The 15680-nt window shown below is 41.8% G+C and overlaps 1 protein-coding gene across 1 annotated transcript in view; it reads right to left on the bottom strand.

Annotated features, from left to right (window-relative positions):
- The window catches only part of LMNTD1 (lamin tail domain containing 1), a 442963-nt gene that overhangs the window by 141623 nt on the left and 285660 nt on the right, over positions 1-15680 (bottom strand). The window contains exon 8 of the mRNA XM_060166722.1: positions 397-498. The gene's annotated coding sequence lies outside the window, so the exon portion shown is untranslated. The remainder of the gene's footprint in view (positions 1-396; positions 499-15680) is intronic.

Genomic DNA, 15680 nt, shown 5'->3' with positions numbered 1-15680 from the left:
ATTAAAGTGTTAAGACTTTACAGGTCAGAGATGCATAGAGCACCCCCCCACCCCACTTCCAGTGTCATCACAAAGGTGCTCATGATTAAAGCACTCAGGTGATGTCTCTTTTTATTTTGAAAACAAAAATGGAAAAAGAGAGCCTTGTGTTCTGATTCTTCTTTTGCTTCAGACCTAGAAAATGGTTGCTCATAAAGTCCCCAAAAGAACTGGCAATAATGACTCTCGAGAGCCCTGAATGAAGCCATTGTTATAGAAACATGACTGCCTTTATGGGTGAAACAATTACATTTTTTTATACCACATGGAATTAAATGGAAGTCTCCATCTGCCTCTGTTAAGAGCTCCCTTTGGAGAGACTGGTAGCCAGTTAGCCAGAAGCCAGTGGACACTGACCTCTAGCCCAGACCCCTGGTCCCAGCCTTCCGTTGTCTCCTCCTGGGCTCCGACCGCAGCTCTTCTCATGCAAGTGCTATTGTTGGTGTCTTCAGAGAGAAGCTGTTAAAGGAAAGGGAAGTTTATTTGCAAGTGGGTAGGAAAATGTTCCAACAAAAGAATGAAATGATTAGCTTCCTTCTATATATCAGCACCAGCCCTGTTGCCACATCTTCAGGCTGTAGTGAGTGAGGAAAACAATGACATTCCTGATGCAAGGCAGAGTCACCTGCAGCCACTGACCAATCACAGGTAAGGCCACCCTCTTCTTTACCCTGGGAGAGGGTGGGAGGTGGGGAGACTGCAAAGTTATCCTAGTATATTTCTCATCTTATTAAAATCTTTTAAAATGGGAACGATTCTTTTTTATATGTATATTTTTATTGGAGTATAGTTGATTTACAATGCTGTGTTAATTAATGCTGTACAGCAAAATGACTCAGTTATACACATATAGACATTCTTTTTTTATATTCTTTTCCATTATGGTTTATCACAGGAGATTGGATATAGTTCCCTGTGCTATACAGTAGGACCTGGTTGTTTATCCATTCTAAATGTAATAGTTTGCATCTACCAACCCCAAACTCCCAGTCCATCCCTCTCCCTCCTGCCCACCACTTGCCCACAAGTCTGTTCTCTATGTCTATGAGTCTGTTTCTGTTTTGTAGATAGGTTCGTTTGTGCCATATTTTAGATTTAAAATGGGAACCATTCTTGAATGGAGGGACTATGTAAAATGACAAGCCCTAAGGGGCCTAATTCTTTTTAACATGATATGATATGACCCTTTAAAAGTAGAAGGTTGAGAGATTTGTGGGGTTAGCTGATCATTAATTTTTCCTATGTGTGAGGTATAACTATCACTCAAGAAAGTCTAGAAAGCTTACCACCAGGCTATTGTGGTGAGCCTGAGGTCTGACAGGAATCTCAAGGCTCTGAGAGAAGGCTTCTTAACCTGATCTGTGCTGTATTATTTTGGAGGGGAGATCATGGGTTGCCCATTTCTTATAGACAATTTGACATTGTAGACAATTAGGAAATATGATCAGACAAATGCACTATTGGAAAAACGTGTACAGCAGAAGGATAAAAAGAGAACATCTGGACATGCCCTTCGTTAGCTATAAGTTAGCTGATAGCTTTGTCCAAGAGATGGATGATGGGGCTTCAATAAAGGGATGAGGCTTCCTCATTTTTGCCTTGAGGAGAGACTTGAAGAAAGGGAGCTGGTGGGTTTGCTGAAGAGCTGGGAATGTCTGCATGAAAAACGGCTGCCACAAGTGAAGGAAAAAAGTGTTTATTTAAACAATGGAGGTAGTGGGATGTGGAGAGGGACAAGAGTTAGAGGAGTGAGAAGGGAGAAGAAAAGGCAGAAGACATAAGAAAGATTTGCATTTTGAGGTCTTTCACAAACTCCCTGGCTTCTTACCTTTCTATGTTGTCTCAGGTCTAACACTAAATAACACCGCCCTTAGGAAGCTTCCTGCTCCCAGCCTGAGTGAGATGCCCTCATCGGGGCTCTTGGAGCTCCCGGTGTCCCCTCTTATTTCAAAGGACTGCAATGGCCTAAGTTGGTTTATCTGAGTGTCCAGTGGACTCTGAGCCTCGTGAACTCAGTGATGTGCCCGCTTTGCTCCCTGCTGTGGTCTAGGCATGGGGAACGATGCCTGGTGCATAGTTATTGTTCAAAAAGTACGTTGGATGAATACATTGCAGGGGGGAGGGTGCAGAGATCATAAGCAGAGAGGAGAGGCTGATTAGAGAGGAGCAGGTTCATGGGGATGGCCGGAGTCCACAGGTAGAGAACTGACACAGTCTGGGAACTTAGAGAAGCACCGCAGAAGGAATGGGTGGGTAGCAAAAGATGGAGCTTCAGCGGTGAGCAGGCGTGATCGCTAAAGGGCCCTTTAAACCATGTGAGAGAGATTAGAATTAATGTCGAGGGCAGTGTGGAGACACATGAACAGGAGAGTTGGGAAGCCATGTGATTAAATTTGCATGCTTAGAAAGAGGAATTTTGCTGCAGCCTGTAGAACAGATTCGAGAGGGGCCAGCATGGAGGCAGGGAACCCGTTTAGAGACTGCTGCAGAAATCGATGGGAGATATCATCGTGGGTTGAACCATAACAGTGCAGAAAGGATGGAAAAAGTGGTGGAATTTAAGAAATATTTCAAAAGTAGAATTGACAACCTTGATATTGATTTGGGAATAAAGAAGAAAGAGAAGTCAAGACTGGTATCTTTGTTTCAGGCTTGAGTAACTGGATGATCAGTGGTACCATTCGCTAGGGAAAAAAAAAGAGAGAAAGGAGTATTTGCTTGCATTTTTGTAAATTCAGTCCCAGGCAGGTTGAAGTCGATGTGTATGTGGAATATTCGAGAGGCAGCTAGATAAGCGCATCTTGAGAGCTCAGGTGATGAATGGGGCTGGAGAATCAGAGCTGGTGGTCGTGGACATAGAGGTGGTAAGGAAAGCCATGGAAATTGATGAGGTTGCTTACAGGAGGGCATAGAGGGAGGAGACAAGAAGACTCAGGACTCTGAAGAACAGACACACTTTTTGTTTTTTGTTTTTTTTGGTGGTACGCGGGCCTCTCACTGTTGTGGCCTCTCCCGTTGCAGAGCACAGGCTCCGGACGTGCAGGCTCAGTGGCCGTGGCTCATAGGCCCAGCTGCTCTGCGGCATGTGGGATCTTCCCGGACCCGGGCACGAACCCGCATCCCCTGCATCGGCAGGCAGACTCTTAACCACTGCGCCACTAGGGAAGCCCCAGACACACTTTTTAAAAGGCAGGAGAAAGGAGCCTAAAAAGAACAATATGATGAAGTAGCCTGTGAGATAAAGAAGGGTCACAGAAGCTGAGGGGAAGATTTATTTCTAGTAGAAGAAGTGGTCTAAATATCAAAGTCTACAAGGAATTAGGTTGACAACGGAGGCACATCTATCAAATGTAGCACCAGGGCAGTAATTGGCAACCTTGATGCAAACAGCTTCAGTAATAAGTTTGGGGGCAGAAGCCGTATTACACTGGGTTGAGAAGTGAACAGGAAGTAACAACTTGAATACAGCGAGTGTGGACAAATATTTCAAGAAGTTTGACAGTAAAGGGGCAAGTATGCTTACAGTTTTCAAGGCCCTTAATCATTCAACCTTTATAGGAAGAAATAATGGGCAACAGTGGCCTAAGGAAGAGCAAAGAGCAAAACAGATCCCCCAGAGCAAAAGAGATCACTCCAAAACCTTGAGGTGGTGGTCCCCCAGACAGAAAGTGGGGGAAAGTGAGTTTGCTGGGAAAGTTCCATTTTATTTTATTTTTTTTTAAATTTATTTATTTATTTTTGGCTGCGTTGGGTCTTCGTTGCTGCACGCGGGCTTTCCTTTCTCTAGTTGCCGCGAGCAGGGATTACTCTTTGTTGCGGTGCGCGGGCTTCTCACTGCGGTGGCTTCTCTTGTTGTGGAGCACGGGCTCTAGGCGCGGGGGTTTCAGTAGTTATGGCTCGTGCGCTCTAGAGCACGGGTTCAGTAGTTGTGGTGCACAGGCTTAGTTGCTCTGCGGGATGTGGGATCTTCCCGGACGAGGCCTGAAACCCGTGTCCCCTGCATTGGCAGGCAGATTCTTAACCACTGCGCCACCAGGGAAGTCCCGGGAAAGTTCTATTTTAAACTCTGGTGTGTTGGATGGTGTTTTGCCATGGAAGATACACAACGGCAATGGGAAAGAGAAGAGTGGAACTGACAGAGGTGCCCTATCTGAGATGGACACTTACAGAGTTCTCTGCAGTAGTGGCAGCCGAGACAGCCCACAGGAGTAAGACTCCCAGGGAAAGAATGTGAATGAGAGGGACAAAAGATGGAGGACAGTCATGACAGCCGTCCATTGATATTTGTCACCTAGGAACTAGATATTTTTCCTGACTGGACAACTGGATAAGGAAAGTCAAGTCATCATTTCTATGCAGACTTTTTAACCTTTACTGAATTATCTTATGTATAAGGGAAATCTAAACTGCTTATTTCAAGACAAGTTAACCCTCCCCCACCTCCACCCCCAGACTATAATTGTGCAATACTCTTGACTTTACAACTTGAAGTGTATTCAGCAAAATGGATTCAGATGCTTTCAGCATTTTCTGTAATATGTAATTTCTATGAACAATATATTTCTCACCATCAAATACTATTTTCTATAATGAGTAAATTGATGAGGAATGCAAATATGAAGTTCACCCCAGCCTCTCTCAGGATGAATGCTGAAAGGTGTCATGTGTTTGGGCAACAGCCAGGGTGTGAGTGATGAGGTTAAAGGACGTGGTGAAGTGCTGTGTTAAGAAGCCGAAGCTAAAAAGGGGGGTGGAAATCAGATCCCTGCCGGTCTTTAATATTCTGCTAAGTAATTTTAGCTTCATTATGTAGACAATGGAAAGGCATTGAGTTATTGTGAGTAGAGGAGTGAGAGGCTTAGATCTGAGTTTTAAGAAGGTAATGGTGGTAATTAGTAGGCTCCTAGAAATATTTGTTAACTGAATGGAGAAAATGATGACTGAAGACTAGGGGATCAGATAAAACGTGCTGTTACTATTCGGGAGATAATGGGAGATACGGTGGAAGGTCTCCCATTAAATGAAGTCAGGGACTGAATTTGATCAGTCATTTGCTTTAACAAGTAGGGAATTAAGAAAAGATATATACACTTTCCTCAGAGATTATATTTTCAACCTAAGACATATATGAGTACACTCATCCAGCAATTGTATAATAGAGTGCCAAGGCCCTTCCTCTGAGTATAAGTTTGCTAATTGGAAATGTATCATTTTTCTTACGTGAGTCACATTCATGTTTCCATTTCTCTAAATTGCAGCAAAGAGCAGAGTGCAGAATCTTAAAGACATGTTTACAAACTTTTCCCAATCATGTTTGGTTCACCTTTCTCATACTTATTTGAATTATAATATTTTCAGCCACTCAGTCTCACCAAGTCTTCCCAAAGAATTACAACTTAGTTTGCATAGGAACAGCTCTCTTTCACACTCAGGTTTCATTGGTTTACATAATATTTAATTAAATGCTGTAACATATTGAAAAGTACAACTGCATTGACTGGCTTGTGAACAAGATACAACTGTTTCTTGGTAAACATACAACTAAATTGATGGGAGCAGGAAAGTTTAGTGCAGCAGACAATCTCCTACTAGTCTCCAGTGATGAGTGTGAAAGAGGATCGGAAAGGGCTGTTAATGAGGGGATTTGGCTAATTGGGGATCTGCTAACAGAGCTTCCACTGTGATGATGTGAGCTCGAGCAACAGCAGTGGAAAAAGACAGGACAGGACAAACTGAAAAGACATCAAGACACCAGCTTTGGAAATAAACAGGCTAGAGTTCAAACTGTGACTTTATCACTTAGCTGTGAGCCCCAAAGTTTCTTTTTTCTTACATATGAAACAAGAATAATGCAGTGCAGTGAAAGATTGATAGGGAAAACGCAGCTAATGTACTTAGCAATGTGCCTGACACAAGTAAGGAATCAGTATGATATTATCAGCAGAATTTTATGTTGAATTGAGGAAAGTGAAGCCTCAGAGATGATTCCCTATGGTCTACCTTGCCTGAATAAAAGATAATAGGATTAAAAATGTAATACCACTAACTGAAACAGGAAAACCAAGAGAAGAAATAAGAGAATGGAACATGTTTTCAGGCTGAGGGGAGGGAGCAGTAGCAAGAGAAATTTTTTTAAAAAATTAGAAATCAAGAGTGGCTTTCTCTGTTGTATGAAATTGTAGGTGGTTTTTGCATTCATCTTTGTTCCTTTCTGTATCTTCCAAATTTTCTACTTTGAGTGTATAAATACTGGACTCAGAGAAAAACACTATTTCCTTCAACATGAGATATGAGATTGGGGATAGTCTAAGAGACAATGTTCCAGAAAAAGTGGAATGGGGTGGTATGGGAACACAGGTGGAGAAAAAAAGCTTAGGAAGGGGACAGGGACATTTCTCCCACTGAGGAAAGAAAGAAAAGAGAACAAATGAAGGTTTAGAGAAGTTTTAAAGTGGACGTAAGAAAATTTGAGGAAAATCACATCATTTGGCCTCTACATTTTTTTTTTTTTTTTTTGCGGTACGCAGGCCTGTCACCGCTGCGGCCCCTCCCACTGCGGAGCACAGGCCCTGGACGCGCAGGCCCAGCGGCCATGGCTTATGGGCCCAGCCGCTCAGCGGCATGTGGGATCCTCCCGGACCGGGGCACGAACCCGTGTCCCCTGCATCGGCAGGTGGACTCTCAACCACTGCGCCACCAGGGAAGCCCTGGCCTCTACATTTTTAAGTAAATTAAGAGGCAAGGTAGTTTGCTAAAACTGAGGAGGGAAGATAGAACTGGAAATATGGAAAGAGTAAAAATGGTTTTAAAACTTCATATGAGGAACAAAAAAAGATTTAATTTGAAATTAACACAAATCTTTCCAAAAAGCCAGGAGGCCCAGCTGAGGGTGAATAATACGCGTGAGTTGTGGAGCCAGAGGCCCAATTATCTCCGTTGCCACAGTTGACTGTGTGTGAACGGCGGCGGCAGTTCAAACTGGCCAGGCAGGTGTGGGAGAGTCATGGGTGTGGAAACCTGGGGGAACCCTCACTCCACCAAGCCTGTTCTTCTTCCTCATCTCTCGCAGGCAACTACCACCGTGCCCTCTGTTGCTTTTCACAGAAACCTTGGACTCATGCTAGATTCCTCTCTCTCTTTTATGAACCCCCATCTAAACAATCCCCAAGTTCTGCTCACTTTTTCTCCTAACACTTCTCCTCCTTCACTGTCACCACGGTTGCCACTGTCATCCTCTTGCCCTAACTATTGCCTTGGCCTCTAACTGCTCTCCCACATCTGCTCCTGCCTCGCTCAGTTCCATTCTTTGCATTGTCTTTGTCTTCAAAAAAACACATCAGGTATTGTTTCACCCTTTTAAGACCCTTAAAAGGCTTCTGATTTCTCTTAGAATAAGGAGCAAAGTTCTCAATACAGCTCACCAGGTCATTATGATCCGGTCCCTGTGACATCCCAGACTCACCTGGCAGAGACCCTCCTCTAGCTCTCTATTCTCTGGGCACATGGACCTTCTCTTTGCTCCTCAAAAACATGGAGACAATAAAGTGACCAACAGAGACAGAGATGGGGGCGGGCTCTCGTATAATCAGATGCTATGGATTTCATAAGGAAGAGAAAAATAAAGAAAATTAAATTACATTTTAAAATACCAAACGAAGACCGAGCACTGACCCAAAGAGTTTGAATAATTTAAACTAGTAAGAAAAACGGTGATGTTTACGTATTGATTGGCTTTCCCTTACACCCTCCACCCTGGCTACCCAGTGCTTAGGGACTTGTGGGGAAGTTCAGATCTGTTTTAGGGAATAAAATCCAGATGCTTCACAGACACCAGACCCTCCAAGACAATTGTCTCTGAGCACTTTCCTTGGACGTCCCAAAGGCATCTCAACACCAGCAACTCCCTCCTCCCCATCTACCCCCATCCATCTCCATAAGCCAACCAGGACAGCCGAGCAGAGCTGTCCTGGTTCCTCCCACACCTGAGCCTACTGACATGGCCCTGCAGTCCTCTCTCAGCCAGGTTCTCAGCTTGTCTGGATTTGGCATCTGTCCCCAGCCTAATTCCCTGTTCCAGTCCCCCCTCCCATCCATCCTCCTCTCAGATACTGGGCTGGTCCTTCTAAAATATCAACTTGCTCCCATCACTCTCAGGATGAAAAAGAAAAAAGAAGAGGAAGTAGTAGAATGTAAGAAAAAAAATATGCTGACATTGACCCCAAGGAGTATGGAGGGAAAAAGGAATGACCTCTGTTTGAAAGTATTGTGATTCAAGTGGGCTTATCAGCAAAAAGCCAAATTTTAGTTGGTTGTACTCTTAGATTTTCATTCATTTAATCAGATAATATCATAAGTTTAATACTTCTCTAAATATCTGTGAAATGTCTGAGGCATTGAAGACGATGCATACTAGTTAGTACAAAAGGGCAGACTCTTTCTGAAATGAGCCACAAATTTCTGCAAAGCTTAAGTTATCTTCCACACAAAAATGTCAGAAAAAATTCTCAGGCCTTTTGTTTCATGAGAGTAGTATAACACTTAGGATGGTCACTGAAGAAAACAATCCCTTGGAAACTGGTTGAAACACATTTCCCCACTCGGTGGGCGACTCAACCCTTGTTCAGCAGGGCCACAGGGACAAGTTATTGCTGCCTCAAGACCACATTATACAAACCGGGTGATCAAAGTCCTCTTTTCTAGTGGGCAGAGGGCTTAAAAAACCATATCTCTCAAACAGCACGTTTGTTTAGCAAAGAGCCTTAGGTGCAGGGACCATGGGAAGGGAGCCTCTTTCTGACTTCTTTATGTAAATGCCAAAACACTTTCCAAATGTTATGAACTTGAACTGCTGTTTTTTGACAAGTGAACAGTGGTTTTCAGGCAGCTCCTCAAATTACAGTCCCAGACCTGGTAAATAAAGGCATTTAGGAGTTGTCTAGAATCTCAGGCTGCACATATCATTTGTCTAAGTAGATGATTGATATCCCAGCCTGAGCCTAAACTGGGTTCAGACATCCTGGATGTGTACAAAGGGATATCCCAAAGCGTCTTTTGGAGAACTCAGAACTGTCTTGTTTTTCAAATAAAAAAATTTAAATTGAAGTATAGTTGACATACAACATTATATTAGTTTCAAGTGCACAACGGAGTGATTTGACATATTTATACATTACAAATTGATCACAACAGTGTAAGTCCAGTAACTACCTTTCACCTTACAAAGTTATTACAGTATTATTGACTATATTCCCTATGCTTTACCTTATATCCCCATGACTTATTTATTTTATGACTGGAAGTTTGTACCTCTTAATCCTCCTCATGTATTTTGCCCAACCCCCATTCCCCTCCCCTCTGGTGATCACCAGTTTGTTCTCTGTATCTATGAGTCTGTTTCTACTTTGTTTTGTTTGTTTGCTTTGTTTCTTAGATTCTACATATAAGTGAAATCGTATGGTACTTATCTTTCTCTGACTTATTTCACTTAGCATAATACCGTCCAGGTCCACTCATGTTATCACGTTATCGCAAATGGCAAGATTTCATTCTTTTTATGGCTGAGTACTATTGCATTTTATAAATACATATTTTTCTTTATCCATTCATCCATCGATGGATACTTAGGTTGCTTCCATACCTTGGCTATGGTAAATAATGCTGCAGTGGACATAGGGGTGCATATATCTTTTCAAATTAGTATTTTCATTTTCTTTGGATAAATACCCAGTAGTAGAATTGCTGGATCATAGGGAAGTTCTATTTTTAATTTTTTGAGGATCTTCTATACTGTTTCCAGAAACATATCTGCAGTTAGAATATAGGAATGATTCTCAGTACAGTTTGGTAGCTGTCTTCTGCTCAGCGTCATGAATCATAACTGGATGAAGGAGGTGAAGGAGGGGGTTGGAGAGGGAGAGAGAGGCGTTGGAAGCTTGATTTGGCTTTTAAGACACCACGACCCAGAGGGTAGTGGGGACATCCCCCCTCCCCTCACTCCAGACCTTCATGCAGCTTTAGCACCACAAGAGGACTTTTATGATGTCACCCGGTGTGAGATGGACGACTGGGAGCCATCCGGAGTCACATGTGGCCAGAGGGGACTTGTCGGGAACTTCACAGTAGACTGTGAGCCATACTTGTTGTAGAGGGTCATTCTGCAGGGAGAGTAAAGTCTAAGATAATTCATAAATTTCTGGCCTGGGGACTTCCCTGGAGGTCCAGTGGGTAGGACTCCAGGCTCTCACTGCCAAGGGCCCGGGTTCAATCCCTGGTCGGGGAACAAAGATCCCACAAGCCACACGGCCCAGCCAAAAAAGAAAAAAGAGAGAGAGGCTTTAAGCATAACTTTCTGGCCTGGCCAACTGATAAGTGTTGGGTGGTGGTGCCACTTCCTGAAAGAGAGAACAAAAGAGAAGCCGATGATGGCCATTTCAGTTTGGGAGACGTCAAGTTTGAGATGACTGAAATCTCCCAGGGAAGGTGTCAATAAGGCAGTTCAGAGCTTTAGAGAAAGTCTTGGGTAGAGCTATACATTTAGTGCCATGGGTTTAGAGATGTCATTTGAAGTAATGGCTATGGAGGAGATGGTCCAGAGAAAGTACATGAGGAGAGCCCAAAAGACAGCAAAACCCTAACATTATCCATATTAAAAAGAGTAGCAAAAAGTGCGCTTAATAGAATAATAATTGAATAACAGGGTAAGCCCAGGGGTGTAGGAAGGAGATCTGGGAAAGTTGCTATCCAAAGAAATCCCACTTATAACTTAATCTACAGAGTCGTTTTTGGAAAATGATACCACTTCTTTGTTTCTAGATCTTCCCTTTCAGAGAAACTGACCATAGAGTATTAAATCTGAAATTGGACTTTCAAGTAAAAGAAATAATTGTTAGGACTGCTTTAAAGATATAAATCAGTGAGTAGTTAAGCCAGGAAATAATAAACAGTCATTAGCGGAAGCATAGCAATGTAAGTCCTAGAAACTTTTATTTCTTTTTAAAAATTGATTGTCCAGTAAGACACCAATAGCATATAGACCCACATTAATTGGTGCTTATAATGTGATTAATCTCTTTATTTCCCCTCCAGTCATTTGAAATGTTCTATAAGATGCCCTACTGAAAAAAGGTAATATTTTAACAGGGACTTTACAAGGGCTTTCATTTTGCAAAGTTTTAGAGTGTGGTGGCACCCTTCTTGGCATCATAATTCAACACCAGCCTACTTCAAATCAGATGTTTATATGTAGGTTCAGAAGATATGCAGGACCATGAACTCCAAGACTGAAATTTCAGAATGTAACTCTTTCATTTTTTAACTGGAAAATAAACAGACCACTACCTTCTTTGTAAAAGAGGTCCTACGTGATAAATAATAAGGAGGACAGCTTTGCCAAGTCTCTCCCCCTTTTTTTACCATCTTTTCTAGAGAGTTTGTAGGTGACCAGTTGCAATGCATTTTGTAGTGAGAAGCTGTATTATTTCAAATATCCTCTGTAATCCTTTACAATAATTAAATGCTTATTCCTGCTATAGGTAAATAAGTCTATTCCACAGATTTCTGCCTGTAATCTAGAAGCTTATAGTGAGTGTCTTTTTTTGCTTCTGAAATTCTATACAGCTGACACATGTGCCATATTTAAACTCAGATTCTGCTATCTCTTCTCCTACTCCTGGTGAAATCATTATGCCCTCAGTTGATATTTCTCATTTTCCCTTTAATAAAACCACAGTGAATCTTTTTGTATGCCTCCTATATAACAAAACCCTCAAGAATCAAATAGGTTCAAATTTGTCATGATTTCAACATGGTGAACTTCATTTACAGTTGTTCTGGACATAACACACCTGGCTGGAATATACTTAGTCTGGATTCTACATTCATTTTAAATTCAATTTTAAATTGACAGAGGAATGGATAAAGATGTGGTACATGTATACAATGGAGTATCACTGAGCCATTAAAAAGAATGAAAAAATACCATTTGCAACAACATGGATAGACCTGGAGATGATCATACTCAGTGAAGTAAGTCAGACAGAGAAAGACAAATATCATATGATATCACCTATATGTGGAATCTTAAAAAAAATGATACAAATGAACTTATTTGCAAAACAGACTCACAGACTCACAGACTTAGAGAATGAACATTTCTTCTTTCTTTAAGAATAAAGCAACCACTTACATTTGCCCTGATGTGAGATGACTTGGAGCTCCTGCCCAAGTCCCACATTCTCCAAGCCTTTCTCTATGAGAAATCCTACCCAGAGCAAGCATCTGTTCTCCAGAAGATCTTAAAAGGGATGTTGAAGAGGGTAACGCATGCAAACACAGTATTAATGGGTGTTTCACATACATTTCTCACAAATTGAGTGGGTTGAAGACTACCGTGACTTCAAAGTTGGTTTCTCTGCTTAATTCCCAGAAGTTCCAAGTCATCCGTAATTGAATGAGCAGTCGCTGCACCTGACAATTAGTTGACCCTATTTCCTCTTTTCTTGTCTGCCACTGGCTGGTTATAATGATCATCCCATCTATAGGTTCAATCCTGCCCTTCTCAGGCAGGAAGTATTTAAAAAGCCTGGGGCCCTTGATCTCTTCACAGTCATGAGAAGTTTGATATTAAATGTCTTGAAGGGATAGGTATAGTGGATTCACTTTGTTATAAAGCAGAAACTGGATTAGGAGCCAAGATGGCGGAGTAGAAGGACTTGCTCTCTCTCTCTTGCGAGAACACCAGAATCACAACTAGCTGCTGGACAATCATTGACAGGAAGACACTGGAACTCATCAAAAAAGTTACCCCAATTCCAAAGACGAAGGAGAAGCCACAATGAGATGGAAGGAGGGGCGAAATCACAGTAAAATCAAATCCCATAACTGCTGGGTTGGTGACTCACAGAAGGGAGAACACTTATACCACAGAAGTCCACACACTGGAGTGAAGGTTCTGAGACCCACATCAGGCTTCCCAACCTGGGGGTCTGGCAACGGAAGGAGGAATTCCTAGAGAATCAGACTTTGAAGGCTACTGAGATTTGATTGCAGGACTTCGACAGAACTGGGGAAAACAGAGACTCCACTCTTGGAGGGCACACACAAAGCAGTGTGCGCATCAGGACCCAGGGGAAGGAGCAGTGACCCCAGGGGAGACTGAACCAGACCTACCTGCTAGTGTTGGAGGGTCTCCTGCAGACATGGGGGGTTGCTGTGGCTCACCGTGGGGGCAAGGACACTGGTAGCAGAAGCTCTGGGAAGTACTCCTTGGCGTGAGCCCTCCAAGAATCCACCATTAGCCCCACCAAAGAGCCCAGGTAGGTTCCAGTGTTGGGTTGCCTCAGGCGAAACAACCAACAGGGAGGGAACCAAGCCCCACCCATCAACAGTCAAGTGGATTAAAGATTTACTGAGGTCGGCCCACCAGAGCAACAGTCAGCTCTACCCACCACCACTCCCTTCCACCAGGAAACTTGCATAGGCCCCTTAGATAGCCTCATCCACCAGAGGGCAAACAGCAGAAGCAAGAAGAACTACAATCCTGCAGCCTGTGGAACAAAAACCACATTCACAGAAAGATAGACAAGATGAAAAGGCAGAGGGCTATGTACCAGATGAAGGAACAAGATAAAACCCCAGAAAAACAGCTAAATGAAGTGCAGATAGGCAACCATCCAGAAAAAGAATTCAGAATAATGATAGTGAAGATGATCCAGGACCTCGGAAAAAGGATGGAGAAAAGATTGAGAAGACGCAAGAAATGTTTAACATAAAGACCTAGAAGAATTAAAGAACAAACAAACAGAGATGAACAATACAATAACTGAAATGAAAACTACACTAGAAGGAATCAATAGCAGAATAACTGAGGCAGAAGAACGGAGAAGTGACCTGGAAGACAGAATGTTGGAATTCACTGCTGTGGAAAAGAGTAAAGAAAAAAGAATGAAAAGAAATGAAGACAGCCTAAGAGACCTCTGGGACAACATTAAACGCAACAACATTTGCATTATACAGGTCCCAGAAGGAGAAGAGAGAGAGAAAGGACCCGAGAAAATATTTGAAGAGATTATAGTCGAAAACTTCCCTAACATGGGAAAGGAAGTAGCCACCCAAGTCCAGGAAGTGCAGAGAGTCCCATACAGGATAAACCTAAGGAGAAACACACCAAGACACATAGTAATTAAATTGGCAAAAATTAAAGACAAAGAAAAATTACTGAAAGCAGCAAGGGAAAAACGACAAATAACATACAAGGGAACTCCAATAAGGTTAACAGCTGATTTCTCAGCAGAAACTCTACAAGCCAGAAGGGAATGGCATGATATACTTAAAGTGATGAAAGGGAAGAACTTACAACCAAGATTACTCTACCCAGAAAGGATCTCATTCAGATTTGATGGAGAAATCAAAAGCTTTACAGACAAGCAAAAGCTAAGAGAATTCAGCACCACCAAACCAGGTCTACAACAAATGCTAAAGGAACTTCTCTAGTGGGAAACACAAGAGAAGGAAAGGACCTACAAAAAGAAACCCAAAACAATTAAGAAAATGATAATAGGAACATACATATCGATAATTACCTTAAACATCAATGGATTAAATGATCCAACCAAAATACACAGGCTTGCTGAATGAATACAAAAACAAGACCCATCTATATGCTGTCTACAAGAGACCCACTTCAGATCTAGGGACACATACAGACTGAAAGTGAGGGGATGGAAAAAGTATTCCATGCAAATGGAAATCAAAAGAAAGCTGGAGTAGCAATACTCATAACAGATAAAATAGACTTTAAAATAAAGAATGTTACAAGAGACAAGGAAGGACAGTCCACAATGATCAAGGGATCACTCTAAGAAGAAGATATAACAATTATAAATATATATGCATCCAACATAGGAGCACCTCAATATATAAGGCAACTGCTAACAGCTATAAAAGAGGAAATCGACAGTAACACAATAATAGTGGAGGACTTTAAAACCTCACTTACACCAATGGATCATCCAAAATGAAAATAAATAAGAAAACACAAGCTTTAAATGACACAATAGACCAGATAGATTTAGTTCATATTTATCGGACATTCCATCCAAAAACAGCAGATTACACTTTCTTCTCAAGTAAGCATGGAACTTTCTCCAGGATAGATCACATCTTGGGTCACAAATCAAGCCTCAGTAAATTTAAGAAAATTGAAATTATATCAAACAACTTTTCTGACCACAATGCTATGAGATTAGAAATGAATTACAGGGGAAAAACAGTAAAAAACACAAACACATGGAGGCTAAACAATACATTACTAAATAACCAAGAGATCACTGAAGAAATCAAAAAGGAATTAAAAAAATACCTAGAGACAAATGACAGTGAAAACACGATGATCCAAAACGTATGGGATACAGCAAAAGCAGTTCTAAGAGGGAAGTTTATAGCAATACAATCCTACCTCAAGAAACAAGAAACATCTCAAATAAACAATCTAAACTTACACCTAAAGGAACTACAGAAAGAAGAACAAACAAAACACAAAGTTAGTAGAAGGAAAGAAATCATAAAGGTCAGAGCAGAAATAAGTGAAATAGAAACAAAGAAAACAATAGCAAAGATCAATAAAACTAAAAGCTGGTTCTTGG

The sequence above is a fragment of the Lagenorhynchus albirostris genome, chromosome 11 (genome assembly GCF_949774975.1).
Source record: "Lagenorhynchus albirostris chromosome 11, mLagAlb1.1, whole genome shotgun sequence".
In the NCBI taxonomy this organism is placed as follows: domain Eukaryota; kingdom Metazoa; phylum Chordata; class Mammalia; order Artiodactyla; family Delphinidae; genus Lagenorhynchus; species Lagenorhynchus albirostris.
The sequence above is the reverse complement of the archived record's forward strand: the minus strand, read 5'-3'. Positions and strand labels throughout refer to the sequence as shown.